Source organism: Sitophilus oryzae, unplaced genomic scaffold (genome assembly GCF_002938485.1).
Source record: "Sitophilus oryzae breed Bouriz unplaced genomic scaffold, Soryzae_2.0 scaffold_1805_pilon_pilon, whole genome shotgun sequence".
Lineage (NCBI taxonomy): Eukaryota > Metazoa > Arthropoda > Insecta > Coleoptera > Curculionidae > Sitophilus > Sitophilus oryzae.
In genome coordinates, this window is record NW_022146508.1 from 319,456 (window position 1) to 342,065 (window position 22,610).

General features: G+C 31.6%; 1 long non-coding RNA gene across 1 annotated transcript; it reads left to right on the plus strand.

The window, feature by feature from the left end:
• Positions 1-12,619: 12,619 nt before the first annotated feature.
• On the plus strand, positions 12,620-18,755 carry LOC115883090. Its single transcript, XR_004050327.1, has 3 exons — positions 12,620-12,858; positions 18,712-18,714; positions 18,745-18,755. It is a non-coding gene; the product is annotated as an uncharacterized LOC115883090 (long non-coding RNA).
• Positions 18,756-22,610: the final 3,855 nt, after the last annotated feature.

Genomic DNA, 22,610 nt, shown 5'->3' on the forward strand with positions numbered 1-22,610 from the left:
ATATTAATATTGAATTACGCAAAATAAAGTTAAATGAGTACCTCAAACTAACGCAGTTCATGAACCTTGTTGTATGCGCACATAATTCCGTAAATCAATCAAAAGTTAATTAAATAAATATGTCAAGTGACACCATCACAAAATACTTGACAAGATATTAATATATATATAAAAAAATTGCATATTTAAAATTAAGAAAGTTATATTTTAATAATGAAATTCAAAAATATCTAATAATTACATAATTAATTATGCAATTAATCAACAGTATCTGGCCTGATTATCCGGTGCAATTCTAGGCTTTGGCTCGTCCTGGATGGTGTGTGGACGTTAGGTGTGGAAGCTCATCCCCAATCTACCACAGCCTCGAACAGCCCCTGGCAATACCACCAGCCAAGAAGTGGAAATCAAACATGGATCATAGATACAGGCTCTCGTACCTTAAACCACCAATCACGACATATGTATAACTCGCCATGTAACTGGACGGTAAAACCCTGGAAACGACATAACTTATGCACAAAATGCATTTTAGAAGTTTTAGATCTTACCTCACGATGCTGAGGGTTTACTCAAAAATTAAATTCATGACAGGACAACAAAAACCACGTTTAGAATGAAAACTTAAAATTGATTCCTTCCCCAAATGCCAGGAACCATTAGGACTACATTCCAAAGTTTGAAATTATAAAAAGGTTAAAACTTTTTCCGATGATTTCAGATAAGTATGGTTGATGTTTCAGCCACGAAATCTGAATTAAAAATGGTGACTTCCGATAGTCAAAAAGATGCTCAAGTTCTGCGCCGACAAGGGCAAGTACGATCAACAGAGTATCCGAAATTAGTGAGAATTAATTCGGTAGGCTGTATGTTGGGTTGCCAAAGGTATCGTTTTATTAAAACGTTACAAACTGTTATAAAATTCTCTATCTTTCAATGTAAATATTAGTCCGTTGCTGCTGACAGCTACCGGTAAACATTTGTTTTCTGCATTACGGCCGGCGCCGTCCAAAGCATACTTGTTCAAAGCGGGCGAAGAGGAATCGAACAAAACATTAAGTATGTTATATTTCTGGAAAGGTGATTTTTAGTTTTTTCCAATGATTTAAAAATATACAGGATGCCCCTTATAAAAAATCACTTTTTCTGTTGATAACTCTTAAATTATTAAATTGAAAAAATATACTTAAACCATTAAATTCTACGTAAAAAGGTGCCTTGCAAATGTTGTCATAGAAAAACAAAATTGTCCATAGTTCAAAAGTTACCGCAAGTTTTTAAAAATAAACATTTTCGAAAACGCCCTATATAACTCCGAAACAGTACAGTACGTCTGTCCGTTCCGTAGCTACGGGGTATCCGTGGGAGGGGAAACGATATTTTCTCGATGTTTTTCGGAAAAAATTAGACGACGCGTCCCATCAATAAAAATTCGATAAATTTGCAAGTAGCCAATAAAATGAGTGGGCGGAGCGATTTGCGGTGACGTACTCGTCAAGTCGACGTATAAAATATATTGCTGTTTATTTAAATGTTTTTTGTCCGCATTCCTTTCATAGACACAGATCCAGCAGACGTACTGTAGCAGCTATAATGTACGGGTTTTACCATTATATTTTTGATAAAAGTTGAGCTCCTGACATTAACATTAGTTTTTGTCTATCTCCTTTAGAAAGGGAAGTTTGCTATTAACAGTGTCCAATTTGGCCCACCCTGTACAGTAAAGATGAACAAAGTAGAATTTCTATCAAGTTGTTTAACAAAATTAAACGTTCAAAGATTTTAATTGAGTCGCAAAACAGAACAAGCAGTTTGGTTGGATCAAACAAATTGAATGGTGCATTTCTCGGTTTGTTCCGATCTTTGACATTTTGAATTGTAATAATTGAGCTACAATAAGAAATACTAAGACAGTTAATACTAATTTATATAAGTCTGACATAAACAGATACTAAAATAGATACAGATAAACTGTATTTCTTTTATAGATATTAAATGAATGCAATTGAGTTCACTTTGTTCAATCCAATTGAAGACTTTTATTTAATCGTCCCATACAAATAATGCTGTTATGACATTCTAACTGATCGTAAATGAGTTTCAATTAATATATTATTTCCATTTTTACCCCCAATGCCTTTGCGTGTCTACTAATTTACTTCACTGATTAAATGATAAGAAATATATTCGTACAATATTCTGCGTTCAAAGAAAATAATCAAATTTGTCCAAAAACACCCTGGGCTTAAAGAACACGAAGATAACTTTGGTATTGGTCCCCTACTTAGCTGCTTTTTTAGAGATGTTCAGAAATAATGGAAAATAATGGTTTGGAAGTAATATATTATCTATAAAAAAACTCTATATCCAAACCGGCTAATGTTAAGTTGGTAGCAGGAATTCAACTTAAAGCTAGTAAGCCTCTTAAGTAATACGTAAAGTTAAATACAATCGTTTTTTTTTCATTCATAATACGTATGGTCATGATGACCAGTTTTTTGTTAATACTTAATTCTTGATTTTTTTAATAATTTTGCCGCCCGGATGAAAAAGAAACATAGTTAAGTATTTCTTTTTCCATGTTAAACACTTATAGTTGTATTTAAAAAAAATACTACTTATTTTTTACATTGAAAAATATGTCGATTTCACAAATAGCAAAGCCAAAATTTGTAAATTTACCAGCAAAAAAGCAAAGCCAAAAAAAATATCAATGAATTGACATAATTTGCTTAAAATTTTTGGTTGATAATTTACTGTAGCATCGGTATCAATTATTAATCCTATTGTAAAGCTTCATTAAGAACCTCCCAATTAATTGAATAAATTAGTGGTTTCAATTACACTATACATTCCTATGATACATTTTAGTTTACGGCCATTCACAATATCTACAAAACACAATTAAAATTAATGGAATATCCTAGCAACAGCTTGCGGTAATCAGTTGTATCCATAGAGAAAGCCTAATATTTACCTTATAAAACAATAAACTTTTGATTTCTAACCAAAATCGACAATCAAAGGCCAAAATGACATTCCTTGCAAATTTTGAAGTATAATTATAATTAGTGAACAAGTTGAAAGTTTGTTAACTTTTTCCACTAATTGAAAATTCCTACCACTAATTTTGACGTTCTGAATGCTTACATTCAAATTTAAGGAACAAACTTCGACGCTAATTGAAACTAGTGTTGCACAAGAGTCTTGAAAAAGTCTTGCAAGACTAAGACTCTTGCAAGAAATTCAAGACAAGACTTTCAAAATTTCTTGTCTTGAATTTCAAGACAAGACAAGACTTTATATGCAAGAAATTTCAAGAGTCTTGCAAGATTTCTTGAATTCAAGATTTCTTGAAAGTTAGAAATGGTACATTTTCTTAAGTGATAATTAGGTCTTTGCGCAAGTTATGCCGGGTTTATACAACATTTTCATAGTCGTAATCACAATCATAGTCATAATCATAAAAGTTAAATTATCCACTTCCTATAAACCTGTTGACATCTACCATGAACTTAGCCTTTAATTATGTTACCCAACTTCACTGATATAAAAATTATGAAAAAAATAAAATAAATACCATAAAAAACAAAAGTAACAAACGGGTAACCAAAATAAAACATAATGAACTAACAAGAATTAACAACTAGAACTAAAAAATAAACTTAACCTTACTTATTCTTATTCAGCTTTTATTTGGTAATGGCTCCTGTTTCGTCAAACAGGCCAGTTGACGTAATTCATTTGCGGTCCGTTAAGATTTTTTGGCTAAAATTAGCTTCGTTGTGTAAAATCGTTATTTTTGGGGCTTACTCAACTGGGTCTCACAATGCAAATTCACCTCAAATATCCATTTAGTTGGTCATTGGCAAGCACTCTCTCATTGTACATGAAAATAACAAAACAAACATTTACTGATCTGGGTAAAATTGATAGTTAAATATTAAAACTCACCCGGGGGTCTCCGCCCCCTAGCCACTGACATCACTGACATTCTATTCAATATATCCCATTCTATATTTTATCTAATTCAAATATTATTCGGATCTATTGGTTAATAATCTCCAACAACTAGCTAGTGTCACCTGAAATAGCATAGGGGCTTCCCCCGGACGCAAATCTGCCGCTAAACAGATTCGCATCCCAATCGATGGGGCTAATTGGGGTCCTCACACAACGCCTCAGCGGTGTCAATCGAGAAGCAAGAGAAAGACTCACATCTAAATGTCAGCTCTGTGACAAAACGCAACACTACACAGTCGGCCGGCCTATCAACAACTGACTGGCCTGCCGAGCTCAGCCTCCTCTTACATCACATTTTACCTGATCACAAAAAATATTTACATCGCTTGACAATGAATCATACTGTTTTCTCTAATCGACTTTCAAATAGAGTGTTTTAGCATTACCAAATAAATAAATAGAGAGTTTCCGAAGGAATGCATATTGTTTATTAGAATAGTGAATAAATAAAAGCATTATTATGACGAACTTATTTTCCAAGTTTTACAGTTGTTATTCATTTTTCCGTATTACATTTTGTATACGACGCTTTCTATGAAATAAAATATAGAAATGCTATTACCTTTTTGTTAGAATGTAAAATTTTTTCAAGACAAGAAATTTCAAGAGTCTTGCAAGACAAGACAAGATTTCTTTGGGTTATTCAAGAAATCCGCAAGACAAGAAGAAAATTTCTTTTGTCTTGAATTTCAAGATTTTAGTTTTTCTCTTTAATAAGTCCTTGATAACTAAATCTGGTACACTATATAAAAGCCCCTAACAATGTATTGTTATGCCATCTATTTCGATCATTGTGGAAGGCTCCGTATTTCCGTTACCACGACGTGAAAAAAGAATGTGTGCGAAGTACGTGTTTTACTGGTGACGCCGAGTTATAATTGTATAATTAACACACCCTGTAGAAATCTTATACTTTATATTCATCAGCACTTATGTTCATATTTAAGCCGCTGCACGACGCAGGCACAGGGTTCCTTCAGAATCCATCAACGCGTATTGTACTCCCGCTTGTTTAATAAATGTTTTTAAAAACATCTCCACAAAAACCTCAAAATTAACTGGCGCAGTCGGTAGGATTGTAAAAGATAGACCGTCGGAGTGAACCGAAACGAAAATTCGCCCAGAAATCGTCCGGATTTTCGCGAAAAAGTTCTCGTTCGTGTCAACGATTAATCGACAAACTGTCTGCGGAGCTTAATCAAGTGAAACCAGTGCAATATCGGAAGAAGAAGGTTCCAAGTCCTGGGGAACGAGACAAACATCGCCCAAGTACCTAAAGGAGCGGACGGAGGGACAAAAATCGCCCAAATTCCATAGATAACCTGTCTAGGGGAAAGAACAAAAATCGTCAAGTACCTACTAGAAAGAGCGGAAGGACAAAAATCGCCAGAAGCTCATAGTTAAGAAGAAAACGAAAACAACGAGAAACAAAGCAACCAAACCACCCAGAAACCCCATGAAAAGTCACTTAATGTAAGTACCTTCAAAACTATCCGTCTTTAGCCTCTAAGTATTTTTAAACCAATTTACCTTTATTTTTGGACTATAATATTAATAAGAAGTAAAATAAAATTTTCAAATCATCCAGATTTTGACAAAAAGTGAAAATTTCTGAGAATTTAATCAATCTAGTCAACAACCTATCAATAAGTTCTGAATTAACATTAAACACCAATCGAAAAATAAAATGGCTTACACCTAATTAATGAAGCATAAATACCTGGCAGATAATATCCCAAATTTTGATGGTAATTCTAAACAATTGTGTAGATTTTTGAGATCTTGCGAACACTTTCTTTTAAATCACCAAAACCCAAACACGCCTGATGCACCAATAAATATTTGTTTATTTGACACACTATATTAGAAAATTAAATATTTATTTAGTATATTTTGATATTTATAGCAAAGTTTAGTATAGACCATCTAAAAAAGTAAAGATTCTTTTTAATTGTAACATTCTCTGATCAACGATCCGAAGATTGTTTAGTTCAAGATATAATTTCTATGAAACCGATTAGAAATGAACCTATCCAAAATTTTGCATTAAGATTACAAGACGCTAGAAGTTTGTTATGTATCAAAATTAATACCCCGCATGATTTAGATCCAGTTAAATTAATAAAAATACAACAATACGATGAACTATGTTTAAAGACATTTATTAATAACTTAGATTATCACACACAACTTGTAGTAAGATTAAAAAACCCAAATTCACTCGAGCAAGCAATGGCATTTGTAAGAGAAGAAGAAAAACTTTTTTAAAAAATTTAAAAAATCAAACAATTATGGCCAAACCAATAACCAATAATCAATTTACGCAAAGACCAAATAATGTATACAAATAATATTTTTAAACAAATCAAATCAATCATTTGATAATTTTCCAAAACCTAACTATAATCAAAATAAAAACAAAAAAAAAAAAAAAAAAAAAATAAATAATAATAATTTTAATAATAAACAATTCATTTATATTTTTACATAAAAATATTTTTAATAATAATAACTATAATCTAATAATCCATTTAAACGCACAAACTCAGGTACGTTCAAAAACAACAAATAATTTTTTTTTTTGTTTAATTTAATAATACTTTTGGTAGACCATTTCAAAATAACACATCTACTTCTAAACTACCACCTGTAGAGCCTATGGACACATCTTCAGGAAATTCACGAATAAGCAATCGAAAACCAATACCTAATTTTGCTATCTATAATAAATCAATCAAACAATATTGAAAACGATAATTTTAATCAATGTTATGATGAAAAAATTATTTCGAATAATCAGATGAATACCAATACGATTCTAATGAATATAACTATTACCCAAATCAATATCAATATCCGGAATATAATGCAGCTTATGGATAATAATGAAAATTAGAAAATGATCAAAATTTTCAGATAACAGAAAAATCAGAACAAACGACATAATTAATTTAAATAATACATCTTATTCACATTTACCAATGATATTTATACCAGTAAACCGAAATGCTAAATTTTTTATTAGACATGTGGATCAGGAAAAAGCTTTATTAAACCTTCTTTAGCTTATCATTTTTATCCAGAATATATTTATAATGAAAAACTTTACAGTAAAAAACAGCGCATGCTATTTCTTATCACAACGAAGTTTTAATACCTATAGCCTGGCTAAAGTTTTAATGATAGAGACGGATGTTAAGTAAATTTTTTATACTGACTTTTCAGAAAAAATATGACGGATTATTAGGAATCTCTGAATTTTTAAAAACAAATTTACTAATCTGTAATATATGTAATTCCATATTAAGAACGCCTTATGCAGATATTACCTTTTTATAAATCAATTTAAAATGCATACTGCAAAATAAAAATAAAAATCAATTCTTAAACCTTTATACTTTCTCAGTACCTCAGCATCGCAATTACTCAAAAGCATCAAGTTGCCTGGTTAAACAAAAAAGATACAAGCAGCAATTAATTATATATACAATTTAGCGATGGAGTTGAAATACCCGAATCTTTAATCACAATATCAAATTTTGACATTTTTTTTTTTTTCAGTCAAATAACTGAAATATAAAGTGGAATATAAATAAACCTTTTGACATAGAACCGATATTAGGAAAAGTAAAGTAAAATTTTTATTGAAAAATGGAATCAAATACAGAAATTAGATTTTCATGTATTGATACTTTTAAGAAAAAACAAAATTTAAAAAACCTAAGATTGTTAGATTAATGGCCATTGAGCCAAAATCAGAAATGGCGCGGTCAATATCGTGATATATTCCATTGTAACGCAGTCATCATTGGTTTTATTAAATTCAAATAAAAACATGAAATAAAACTAACAGATGAATCTCCGATTTATACAAATCAGTACACGCATTACCTGAAATTCACAAACAGAAGTAAAACCAAGTTAATAAAATGTTAAATGACGGAATAATACAACATTCAAATTCTCCATGGTCAAGTCCAATATGGATAGTTCCAAAAAATTAGACGCGAGTAAAAAAGAAATGGCGCATAGTAATCGATTTTGTAGAAAATTAAATTTAAAAACTGTAGACGACAAATTTCCATTACCGAATATTGGCATATTAGATAAATTAGGAAGAGCAAAATATTTTAGTACATTAGATTTAGCTAACGGTTTTCATCAAATAGAAATGAAAACGAAGTATCAAAAACAGCATTCAACAGATACAGTCATTGCGATTTAAAAGATTACCATTTGGATTAAAAAACACACCTGCCACATTTCAACGTGTTATGAACAATATTCTTCGCGGTTTACAAAATGAAATATGTGCAGTATATTTTATGACATTATTGGCTTTTCCTCAACGTCTCTTTAATGAACACATGATCGGGGCAAAAAACTATTTTGTTACTCAAGAAACGTACCAAAGTTCAGCCAGATAAATTCTGGCATAAAGAAGTTTGATTATTTTAGTATTATGAAATTCAAAATGGTAAAACTAAAACCCGGATAAAAATAAATTCAGTGAAACACTTTCTTCCAATACCTAATACAAAAAGATAAATCTCCATTTTTAGGATTAGCAGGTTATTATAGACGTTTCATAAAGAATTTTGCCAAAATAAGTAAACCTTTAACTCATTGTTTGAAAAAAGGAAAAAAAAAAAAAAAAAAAAAAAAAAAAAAAAAAAAAAAAAAAAAAAAAAAATTTATTAATTAACGCACCGATTTTAAAGTACCCTGATTTTTACAAAAAGAAATTTATATTAACCACTTCATTTTTACTCCAATAGCACTCTCGAAGTTTTGAAGTTTAAAACCTCCAAACGATAACCCATCAAAGCCATAAATGAAACCAAAAACATTATTTCAGAAAAAAAAGAATGCTAAACCACAATATTTTTAATAGATTTAAAAAAAAAAAAAAAAAAAAAGTTTAAAAATCTATTTTTTTTTTTTTTTTTTTTAAAGTTTTTAAATTGGCTTAAATTTTAAAGAACCGAATTCAAAATTAATGAGATATACTCAAATTAAAAGAATACATTACACTATAATTTATAAAAGCGGAAAACAAAAATACTAACGCGGAGCATTATCCCAACCAATTAAATGCTACAAACAGAGCCACTAAATAATCCAGTATAAATGCGAAGACATAGATCAATTTTTAGAAAGAGACTTTAACTACGATTTATGTTATTTCCTTTTGACATTTTTGACATTAATTCTCGAAGATATTGAAACACTTATACCTAAACATAAAATTGAAAAACACTTGAAAACCTTTTTTTTTAAAAAAATTAGTTTTTTCCAAACCAAAATTATAATATTACAAGATATTCAACTAAGACCTCCAAATGTTGGTCGAAAGAAATCAATGTATAATTCATGAAAAGCCAATGAAAATGAGAAGGCCAACCAATATGAAACTTTTAGATGAAATAATGTAAATAATAAAATCGATCAATTTTTAAAAAATCTCCTTTATATCCCTTATCAAAAGACGGAATATAAAAACGACTTAACGAGTCACCAATAAATAAATAACATAAAAAAAAAAAAAAAAATTTTTAAATGAAAGTATTATTGTCAATTTTCTTAAAACCTATTTAAAAAAATAAAAATACTTATATATATTTTCAAAGAATTAAGACCAATATTTTGGCTAAAAGCAATGAATTTATCATTTCAATCTCTATTTTGATTTAATTGAATGTTCAAAATTAGTCACAATGCTTGAACCTGGACGAAAGGAGAAGAATGGTTCAATATTCGCCAATGAAGGAAAACTAATCACCGTTGAATAGAAGAGACTACAAAACGTATTAAAACTAATTATTGGCTGGAACAACAAAAATCGATAAGTGACCAATTATATCAATGATTGCAAAACTTTCGTCATAGCTTTTGGCATATAAGGAAAGAAAACCACGGAATGAACCTTTAATTTTAATCAATACACCTTCGAAACCATTCGAAATAATACATATAGATTACTAAAACGACTTAATCAAAAATATCTAAATTTTTTTTTTTTATTATTTTCAAAATATGCAATAATTTTTACCTTATCTAGGAATGCCATTATTGTAGCCTAGAACAATTATTAAATTTCTTTTTCATTTATGGGTATACAAAAACAAATAGCTTGTTTCCGATAATGGGACAGAATTTAAAAATGAAACATTAAAAAGATTCTATTAAAAGTACATAAACAAATATACACTTTACTACACCGTATCATCATGAATCCAATGCACCTATAGAAAGATTGCATTCTACATTACTAGAACATATGTGCTAATTTACTAAAAAAGAACAAGATAAAAATTCAGATATAAATACACTCATGAGATATGCTATTATTGCCTATAATAGTACAATACATTCTCAAACAAATTTTACTCCTTTTGAATTAAACTCCCTAGGTCATACTGACTCTAGAGAGACCCATGTTAATTATACCTCAACATGCCTTATTCTGGATTATATTTAAGTACACATAAAAACTAGCATAAAACCCTTTATGAAAAAATTAAAGAAACTACTTAATAAAAAAACAAAAACAGATAGATTATCATAACAAAGATAAAAAGACTAATGAAGTCAAAATAGGAACAACTATCTACAAAAAGAATGATAACAGAGATGCAAAATAAAGAATAAATTTTTAGGTCCTTACACGGTCTCTAAAATACTAGAAAACGGCAACTAGAAATTTCCTTAAAATACAAAAATAATAAAACTGAAATAATACATAAAAATGAAACTAAAATAAATTAAAAATATTTCAGATGTATCGCAGCCTTCTTGTTCGTCATCGCCGAAAACACAAATATAGTAAACTTAAATAACTACCCTGGTATACTACCATTTAAATTAGGAAAAGCAAAAATTCAATCAGATCAATTATCGATCATACAAGTGTACAATTTAGGAACACTAGTAACCGAATTTTATAGACTAAAATCATTTTTAATAATAAATTTATAGAAACATTAAAATTAGTTGAATATGACGTTGCCAACAACAACTAATAAAATATAGAGAATAAAAATCGAATTACAAATATATCAATTGTATCCTAATGATAAAAGAAATAAAAGAGGAATATTAAATCCCTTTTAGTACAGTTATAAATGCATAACTGGGGAACTTAGATTCTGGCTAGATGTGAAGCTATTACAAAAAACTTATAACAGAGTTACAATTAAACCAAATAAATTAAAAATATATCAATAAAAACAAATCACATTAATGCAAAAATCGATAGAGAATTTCAATGAACTTATATCAAATATATCCAGAAATCAAGATAACATTAGAACAAAAGTTATATATCTAGAAGATCAATTAAAAAGGATATTAAAGATAATGAAGAAAAAAGATATTTTCAAAATATGATTATTATAAATGAAATGTATCTAATTTTCCAAAAATATATAGATATTTTTGAGAAAATAGAGGTAGCTATATCCTTTGGTAAAAATAAATGTTTTACACAACTCAATTGTAAATCAGATAGAGTTATTAAAAGAAATAGAAAATTATAAACAAACAACCAAGATATTTTCCCTTTGGAAATAAAGATAGAAAATATTCTAAACTTTGAAAAAAATTAGCCATAGAGATAAAGCTCAAAAGACTATACAATAACATTTATTATGGAAATTCCTTTAGTAAAACCAGACTTGTATTACTATTATAAGTTGTTACCTCTACCAATTCCAATGTAAACAATTCCGATTTTTCATTGATAATTCCTTTCAAACCTTACCTCGCATTAAGTGATACGAAGTATGCATATATGGACGAAGAATGTCAAGAAATAATATTACAAGAATACCTCTGTAAGAAGACTCATCCCCTGAGACTTAAAGGAAATGAGCCATGTGAAGTAAACTTATTAATTTTGAGCAAGACACGAACAATTGTCATCCGTTCCGTATTCCGATAAAAAGTATTCAAATTGAGCGAATCTCTGATGGAGGATGGATCATCACCACTCCTCACAAAACACCGGCAACAATTAAGTGCAATTAACGAAAAGAAAATGTACCCCTATATGGTACATATCTGATTGAAGCAACCCCATTCTGCGAGACACACTTAGAAAAATTCATTCCGAAGACACATCGAAGCAGCAACACACTGTTCGAAGAAATTCTACTGCCAAAGTTAAAGACCAACATGTCCTTTGCCGAAGAAGACATCATCTTTAACCCACCTGTATGGAACCTCAACGTGATCAACATGAAAAATAATCAAGATATCAAGAAAGAACTAGAAGAACAAAGACTTTCTCTCAGTTCGTTAAATAATATTTCAGTAAAAAGACTTAGTAGTATTTCTGGGACAATATTAATTCATTATTTTATTGATTTTGCTTTCTTTATTATTTACTTATAAATACTTTAAAAAAATAAACACGCATTGTTGTTAAGAAATTCCATAATTATGATATAATAATATAAGTGCTTATTTTAATCATCACATTTTGCTATTTTATATTTTACATTTATTCATTTTATTTTTATATTGGTATTCAATTATCTATTAACATTTAATTGATTACTTTATTACATTGATTTTTAATTATATAAACTAAAAATAATAATTAGGAAATCCAGGTGTATTTCCACCTCTACGAAGGGAGGAGTTATAATTGTATAATTAACACACCCTGTAGAAATCTTATACTTTATATTCATCAGCACTTATGTTCATATTTAAGCCGCTGCACGACGCAGGCACAGGGTTCCTTCAGAATCCATCAACGCGTATTGTACTCCCGCTTGTTTAATAAATGTTTTTAAAAACATCTCCACAAAAACCTCAAAATTAACTGCCGTCTGGTTTTTATTGATATAAATGAGAACATAATTAGATTTCGCCACAATCTCGTTATTTAATTTACAATTCTGCCGAGTTTAAGCAACAGTTTGCAAAAATAGCCACTGAAATATAATATATACATATTTGAGGTCGGTTATGTTCGCGCAATACGTGTACTAACTCTATTAATTACGAGATAGATAGAAATAACATGGTTTATTACTGTAAATTACCCCAACCGTCATGTATTTACTTTAATATCAATTTAGTAAAACCCACAGCTAATATATGGAGTTACGAATATATCTGAATAATACCTGCGGTACAGTGGCAACTTTCAAAAAACATCTTCCGTAACAATAATTAAATTGGCTCAGAATATGCCCAATATTGGATGATATAGAACAGATGAAAATGTAGTCTATTGTACAGCCGTCAAGAGACGCTATAAAGGAAGCAGGAAGTTGCATACGGGGGAAAATCTCTGATCGACCAATAGGAGATATACTCTGACAGATCGCGCCGAAGAAACATCACCATGCAATCAATGAGAAAGAATCACAAAAACTGTTATGCACTGCCGCGAAACACTGTTCTGGCTGCGTCAAAGCGTCACTCTGTACTATAGGTGCCAAGCCACAGCAAAGTGTTGGGCAACCAGGAAACGGATAAACTCGCCAAAGAGGGGGAGAGGGGAGAGGTCGTGGCAGACCACTGCTGACGATCAAAACACTGAAGGAAGCTATTGGAACTACCATCAAGGCCAAACAGTAAGAAACGTGGCAACACAGCGAGAAATGCGCTACAGCTCGAAGAGTGTTGCCAGTGGTAGATAGTAAATAAACAAAAATATTTTTTTTAAAATTACAAAAAGAACCTAGTAGGTATGCATAATTATAGATGTCATTATGTAAACTTCACCACGGTGGTAAACTTCGTGAAATGGAAGATTTCCAACGACGACTACTTCAGAGAATGGAAAAGGAAGAAGAAACCACAGAGCACCTGATGTACCACTGTCGGCACTGGAAAACCGACATTTTTATTTAGAGCATGTATTTTGGAGGGACTAGAAGAAGTATCAGAAGCCGACATCAGTGGCATCGGGAACTTTGCAAGGCTGGAAATGCTTTTACGCAAAGAAATAATGAGAACTAGGTTTTGAATACAATAATACAGGGTATCGCAATGGGCCCAAGGCCTCCAAGAGACGGATCAAACAGAATCTCAAACCCCAACAACCTAACCTAACCATAACGGTCATGCCTAGTTTTCAACCATCTGAATTTCGGACGTCTTCTAAAACCTAGTAATACTTGAAGGACTATTTTATTGTCCACATTAATGTCAGTGGCACCTGAGACATGCACCAAATTGACACCATTGTGTCCAATGGACTTATTTTCAAAAATTCGCGTACTCCCTGCCCACGGAATATTGGGGCACTCTGTATAGACAATGTACGGATAATACGATGAACACAATCCAATTTTAAAAAATACTAAATTGTATTCCCATTTCCATTTCAGCGTGTATTTTTGTATAATGTAGCTTAAACTCAATAGAATTGTAAAATTTGGTATAATGGGATCGCTGCGAAATCTAATTACGTTATAATTTATCTTAATAAAAGCGGATGATCGTGTCAAATCTGACAAAGACGATGTATGTACATCATTTAGTTTCGTGGCGTAATTTACATACTGAATAATTTTACACATTTGCTTAAATGTCAAGGCAATGTTTCATATTTGAATATATTCACTTAATTGGGGAAAAACACCTTTTTAGAAAAACGCCACCTGAAGCAGAAAACATAAATTTTCACAATGTTTAAGTTTCTCCAGGGTTGCATTAAACGCAAATTAAAATGCAAATATGTGATTTGTATTCTAAAACCATCTTTTTAGAAGCTGAATTTAAAAAAAAAATTTCTTTTGTTTTTAATTTTTTTATCACTAGAGGGATGATTTGAAAAAGCAATATTTTATTATTTATATTTGTTATGATATTTCAGAAATCTTAATTCAAAAACACCCGTGCGTTTTGAATTAAGGACTTAAGGGTTTAAAATTATTAAGTTAAGTGTTTTAGTTAACTAATGCCTTACAACTATAAACACAATAATAATTAAATACAAACACACTAATAACTCTTCGTCCGATTTTCAAATACCTTTGTCAATTATTCGTCAATTCGCTTATTTCAAAACCTGTTTCAAAAGTTGCTCCATCTGTTTATTCAATCTTTGGTGTTCTTGGATATACGGGCCTGAGTCATGGACCGTCAAGTAGTTTACACACCGTATAGATGCATTTGAGATGTGGTGCTGGAATTACGGATTCATGGAGGAGAATACATGCTCCGTGTCCCATGGACAGCTCGAAAAACGAACCAGTCAATTCTCGATGAACTCTGGCACGATCGATTATCCACCATCACGCAGAGGTGAAGACAACTTCGAAAAACTCTCAACAAAAAGACAAAGTAGAAGGCCGAAGACCCAGAGAACGATCACCATCAAGATGGCTTAACCAAATATCAAATATTACAGGTCATCCATTTCAATCAAATCTCCGAGAGGAAGAAGATCGCCAACGATGAAAGACCAAAATCACCAGCTGCACATAACCATAATGTCACGATTCTTCAGACATGAACAGACGACGAAGCAGATTCAAAACTGACTGATGGCGCGATTCGACTCTTTACAAAAAATTAAATTGCTCGAATGTCATATAATATTACCCGTAGCTAAGTCATGTAATCTGGGAAACGGACACCTCGAAGAACGAACCAGTCAATTCTCAATGAACCCGGCATCACAGATCGATTATCCACCATCTGCCGTAGACGCATCCTGCAATACTTCAGTCATATCACTCGCAGAGGTGAAGACAAATGTGAAAAACTCATTGTAAAAGACAAATTAGAAGGCCGAAGACCCAGAGGACGATCATCATCAAGATGGCTTGACCAAATAGCAAATATTAGAGGTCATCCATTTCAATCAAATCTCCGAGAGGAAGAAGATCGCCAACGATGAAAGACCAAAATCACCAGCTGCACATAGCCATAATGTCACGATTCTTCAGACATGAACAGACGACGAAGCAGATTCAAAACTGACTGATGGCGCGATTCGACTCTTTACAAAAATTAAATTGTTCGAATGTCATATAATATTGGTCGTAGCTGTCATGGAATTGGGAAACGAACTCGAAAAACGAACCAGTCAATTCTCGATGAACTCGGCATCACAGATCGATTATCCACCATCTGCCGTAGACGCATCCTGCAATACTTCGGTCATATCACTCGCAGAGGTGAAGACAACCTTGAAAAACTCATTGTAAAAGACAAATTAGAAGGCCGAAGACCCAGAGGACGATCATCATCAAGATGGCTTGACCAAATAGCAAATATTAGAGGTCATCCATTTCAATCAAAACTCCGAGAGGCGGAAGATCGCCAACGATGGAAGACACATAGCTGCACATAGCCATAATGTCACGATTCTTCAGACATGAACAGACGACGAAGCAGATTCAAAACTGACTGATGGCGCGCGATTCGACTTCTTTACAAAAATTAAATGGAAACGAAACGTCATATAATATTGGGTCGTAGCTGTCATGGAATCAAGCGATTAAAAAATTACAAATAGAAACCCCCAAAAAAGGTTTTTCAGTTCGTTAATTTTTGATTATACATGTTCCTTTACCTAAAATATATCGTTTTTAAGTTATTTATCTGATACGTGCTCATTTCGCTGTGCTAAGAATTGGGAACGATATATTTCTTTATAAATCTTGCAATGTTGGTATACAGTGTGAGTCTTTAAAGTGAAATAAATGCATTATATCAAACACAGATCTTAAACAAAATGCTTGAACATGTCAATAATTAATTATTATTTTAAGTTGCTCATATTTTACAAAAAAATATTTCTACAGAAAGCAGATATTTCTTTTATGTGGAAATGTTTTTAAAAAAGGGATCGGGCGGGAATACGATTTAGAATAAGCTCCTTCAAGATACTGAAAGTACGTCTGGTCATTTAGATTATGATTGATATTACTACTGATTAATATTAATAACTTTTGGTAACCAATATTGCCCGCCAAAACGTTGAAGTCATTTCTCTGGCCATTGAGTATAGAGTGGTGTCACACTTGGGTTAAAAATGTACATGTACTTTTTTTTACTGCCAATATATCATTTTACTACCAAGCGACAGCCAATGACTGCGAAAAAGACTGCCTATCTCTGCCATGTAAATGTAGTCGACTGCCGATGTCGTAATACTTATGCCAACGAGTGCCCGGGACTGCCAAGAAATTGTACGTGTAATTCCAACAGTGAGACACCCCTCGTTGAGTATAGTCCCTCCCAAACGTTGAAGTAATTTCTATGGCTATTGATTATAGTGATCCTTCATTCAGTGTTTTCTTTGTCTGTCCAATAATGACAGTTTGGTCAATATACCTGGCTTTTCAACGTGGAAGTTGAATTGTCACAAAAAAGTATGTTTTTTAGGTTTACGGTAATATTGTCAAGTAAATGCGTCATTTGCTCACAAAATTGTAGTCTCATCGCGATCAAATTAATAACATTTGGTCACCAATAAATCATTTCTCTGACCATTGAGGATCGATAGGTGTCTCACTTGGGTAAAAAATGTGCATGTACTTTTTTCAATTTCTGTACAATCTGCAATTTATACGCATGAAGATGTAGATGCTTAAGTATCCGTATTGCTAACTTATTGACTAACTTATTTTATTTTCTATTGCAATTTATTTTGTCGATAATAACCAGACGACCCTGGTTATTAAATTTTTTTTAACGTTCAACACAACATTGAGTTTAACATTTTCGCATAATGCAGTTCTTGCTTAATTTCTTTTTTGTACATGACTGTTTTCTCTAAACTTCTGATCAATTTTGCTCAGCGTATTCTGTGATAATGGTGGAAAATCTGAATCTTTTATCTGCAAATAAATAACTTCAATTTCGGTTATTTGTCTGTCCCCGTCCCCGTATCCCACAAGTATTATGATATCGATTTGATGGGAAGCTATCTCTTCTAATGTTTCTATTTCACAATACTGAAATTATTAGTGTGACAATATGGCAAAATTCGACAAAAGAGTTTTTGCAGATTGCAAGGCTTCAAACGTTGCTGGTCCCTTCAGATAAAGAAATAAAGTTTTTTAAAATTCCATATTACTGATTTCGCTGTTTTTTACTGAAAATCCTAGTGCCAGATCGCTTTTATACAGGGTGTTTCAAAAAACATGTGCCATCTCTCGTGGGAAGATTCCTCACGTAAAAATAAGATTTATTTTTCATATCAACATAGGTCCGATTCTGCTTTGTTTCGTAGCTACAAGGTGTTAAAGTCTAAAGATTTTTTCGATTTATTATAATTTTCTTCCAAGTACTTTTAGCGTTTCGTATAAAATTTTTAGGGTAAAAGTTACTATAAATGCGACATATTTTAAGGCTCAAAAAGTGTCGACATATTCACCAGGGACGTGCATATGGGTTATCATTGGAATATTTTTCTAAAAAAAGCATGTACGCCACTGCCCTTTTTTTCTGTTAATAGCGAAACGAGGGGTAAACCGCAGAGGAATTATGGTGTACACTATGAAGGAATTCTACAGGAATTCCAAGGAATTACGAGGAATTCCAAGGAATTCCATAAGAATTACTAGGAATTCCAATTATTTCCGTAAGAATTCCAATGAATTCCAAGGAATTCCTAGAAATTTAGAGGAATTCCACAGAATTAAGAGGAATTACAAGCAACTTTATAAAAAAAATTAACGAACATTAGTAAAACCATGAATACTATAATAGGTAGTACTAAATTTAAAGAAAAACGTTTTGCAGGCGATTTTTACTATCCGTTTTTCTTTTCGCTTCTTCCAAAATTTCAATATCGAATATCTACAGGTTAGATATTCTTTAATTTTAATATTGTACCCTCGATTATATATCTAAAATATTTTCCAATAGTACGGCCGAACCACCCCCGAGAGATCTAGTTATAACGTTCCCTGATTTCGCCATTTTAAAGAAATCCTCATAAGATTTTTTTATTCAGTACTCCAGAAAGTGTAAAGTTGATTTTTTCATTTCCTCGGAATAATACCTAGGTATATACTATAGGAAAATTAATACAACTTTAGGTGCACTTCATCAATGATACCATGCGTAATCTTATGGAATTTACTGGTGATCGTATTATGACGTGCAACTGAAGTTTTATTAATTTCCTTTCCTATAGATACGAGTATAACTAGGTACCTCTCATTTTCAAAAAATCCCGAGAAAAATTAATTTTAATAAGTAAGTGCCGACATATTTCCAGTATTTTTACCTCATGATCCCCTATTGGTACTAAAATTTAACTAAAAAAACGTAAATCTCGTAATAGTACTTTTTATTGTTAGATCTAGTACTTATAGAGACATTAGACATTTATAAAAATCACCAGAAAATTCATAGCGGAACTGCGAAACCGAGGTGGCAACGCTGGTTCAGACTGAAAGAGTTCCGAGTTCGTACCAAGGAATTCCAAGGAAGACCTTGAATGATTGACCTTGACCTTGAAGACCAGGAATTCCAAGGAATTCCGAAGGAATTACGAGGAATTCTGAGGAATTATTTGAGTAAAAGGAATTACGGTGTACACTCTTCCCTCTGCGGTTTACCCCTCGTAGCGAAATAATGTAAGCAGTTTAATGCCGATTAAAAATTATCTCTTGATATTTTGTCGATTTCGGCCTCCTTAATGAGCATTTTTAAACGCAATTTTATTAATTTGCCTTGATCCAAGTCTCATAGCAACCTTTAAAAAAATTTAATATCACTAACTTGCGAAAGTTTTAAATAAGTGCGCATTGGTTCCTCATCAAAAAATATAAAAAAAAGTTCCTATAGACATGGGTATGGAAATGCATAGTTTTAGAGTTACAGGATGTTAAAACTTTTTAAAATTAGGTTTTTTGTAATTATCTTAAATATCATTATTTTTTATTTGAAACTGCTGTAGGTTGGACTAGTAGTCATAATAACTAATAGTAATAATATTTAATAATAAATTAGGTAAAATATATTATTTTTAGATTTTATTTTAATTTTAATTTTATTAAATGTGATTAATAAAATAGCGCGACAAAATATCAAAAGATAGCTTTTAATTGGCATGAAACGGCCTACACAATTTTAATATCAAAAGAAAAAAGTCAGTGGCGCAAACGTTTTTTCTGAAAAATATTCTAGTGATAACCCATATGCACGTCCCTGAATTTATCTCCCCTTTTTTAGCATTAAAACATGTCGCATTTATAGTAACTTTTACCCTCAAAATTTCATACGAAACGCTAAAAGTACTTGGAAGAAAATAATAATAAATCGAAAAAATATTAAATATTTAACACCCTGTAGCTACGAAACAAAGCAGAATCGGACCAACGTTGATATGAAAAATAAATCTTATTTTTACGTGAGGAAACTTGCCACTAGAGATAGCACATGTTTTTTGAAACACCCTGTATATTGTATGTAGATTTAGTTTAAAAGGGTACTTTCTACTTTTTACATTACAAAGAAAATGATATTCGAAGAAAATCCAAAAGTTAATAAAGCTCTTAATTAAAAAATGATGATCTTTCAACTCGATAAAGTAACTGCCCATCCTCTTTAAGTAAATAATAATCAGAGATTCTTGAGAAAATTGTTCCGGCACGAACGGGGCTATGGAGACTATTCGAATGCCAAAAATGCCCCAATTTTCTCATTATTATAAAACTTTCCAAAATCACGGAACAATTCTCCGCTCATTAGCATTCCGCAAAAGAACACCATTGTATGAGATATATAAAATATGCATAAAAGCAGAGGCTATGTCCTGCAGGAATTATTGCTGAAGTATATTTAATATCAACGGGGAACAAACGTTAAATTATTTATTATGTGCTCTCACATCGTTTAAAAATAACATTCTTTTATTGGACCGTGATTTGGGAATTGCCGCTTCTTTCTCCGTTTGATTGAATAAGTACGGTAAAAGAAAATTCATTTATTTATTTAATACTAGAAGAGACACACAAATAATAATATGTTTACACAGTATATTCTTACAGCAGTGTTACAGTTATGAAATGGGTACTAAAATAAATTATGAAAACGTATAAATGGAGAGAAAAGGAGAGCCTGAAGGACTTGAAATATAAAAATTTACTATAAAATTTTGTGCAACTAATTTTTAATTTTATATAAAGAACTGAATTAATTTTTACTATGTAACCGATTGACTGTGACCACAATTTGAACCGATAGATTTGATCAGTACAAAGTAGAGATGGGCAAAGATTGAACGAATCGTTCATTTGAACGAGTATTAAGAATGAATCGTGAGATTCGATTCACCGCTTAGAATGCGATTCGTTCAATTGAATCGTGGCCTGCCCGTATCCATATAATTTGAACGAACGAATCGTAGAAAAGGAATTGAATCGGATCACAATGCGACTTGTTCGTTCCGACTCACGGTTTGTTCGTTCAAAAAATAGTGAGAATTGATTCATTGCTTACAATACGGTTCGTTTTAAAAAAGAAAATTAAAATTATACCGGGTGCGTCTCAAAAGTCACTCCTATAAAATTTTTATATTTTCAGATAAAAAACGAGATTTGATATGTCAGTATATGACATAAATTAGGATTGATTGACGTATTATTGTTTTTGGTCAATTCTTGTTTAACCGGAAATGACTAAAACTTTTGATTTTTAAATGGCACCCCCGGTATATTTTTACTTTATTCGATAGAAAATGACATTCCGAATAGAATAACATATCATATGTTAACTTTTGACATTTTCGCTTAAAAAGAAATCGCATTTTAGATTAAAATCTAGAGTACCATGACTGTGTTAAAAACAGTAATTTTTAATCAAGGAGCCTTGGAAAAATATGTTTGATAGTCTAATATTTTTCCTGTCTTGTCCTGGCCGGTTAAAAGATGTCCAAATCATTTTTTTAATCATATCTCAATTTTGCAAATGGATCAAGGGTGCTCATGAGCATATTTGGAAAAAGCATTTTTTTACGAATAATTTGGTACCACACACTTAGTATCTCCAGTCAAAATGCACCGCATGTTACAATTTCAAATAAACGAAATATGCGAAAATGTCAAAAATTGACATATGATATGTCATTCTATTCAGAGTGTCATTTTCTATCTAATAAAGTAAGTAAAGGTGCCCGGTGGCGTAGAGGCTGCAGGCTCGTCTACCAATCTCAAGGTGTGGGTTCGATTCCCACACCCGGCATTGCATCAGCCGACTATTTTTATTAAAATAAAATAGTTTGGGTACCTAGGTCGACTCAGCCTTAAATGAGTACTTGGGATTCACAATCCTGAGGTAATAATAGGCGGTTGAAGCGTAGTGCTAGCCACATTACCTTCCTTGTATACCGAACGGCTCTAGTATAGCAAGCTGTACCTTGCTACTCCCAAGGCGTTAAAGCTATATACGGGAGCTATTATTAAGTAAAGTAAAAAATACCTTGGGTGTTATTTAAAAATCAAAAGTTATAGTAATTTCCGGTGAAACAGGATATGACCGAAAACAATTGAATACGTCAATCAATTCTAATTTATGTCATATACTAACATACCAAATCTCGTTTTTTTATCTGAATAAATAAAGTTAAAATTATAGGGGTGATCCACTTTTGAGACGCA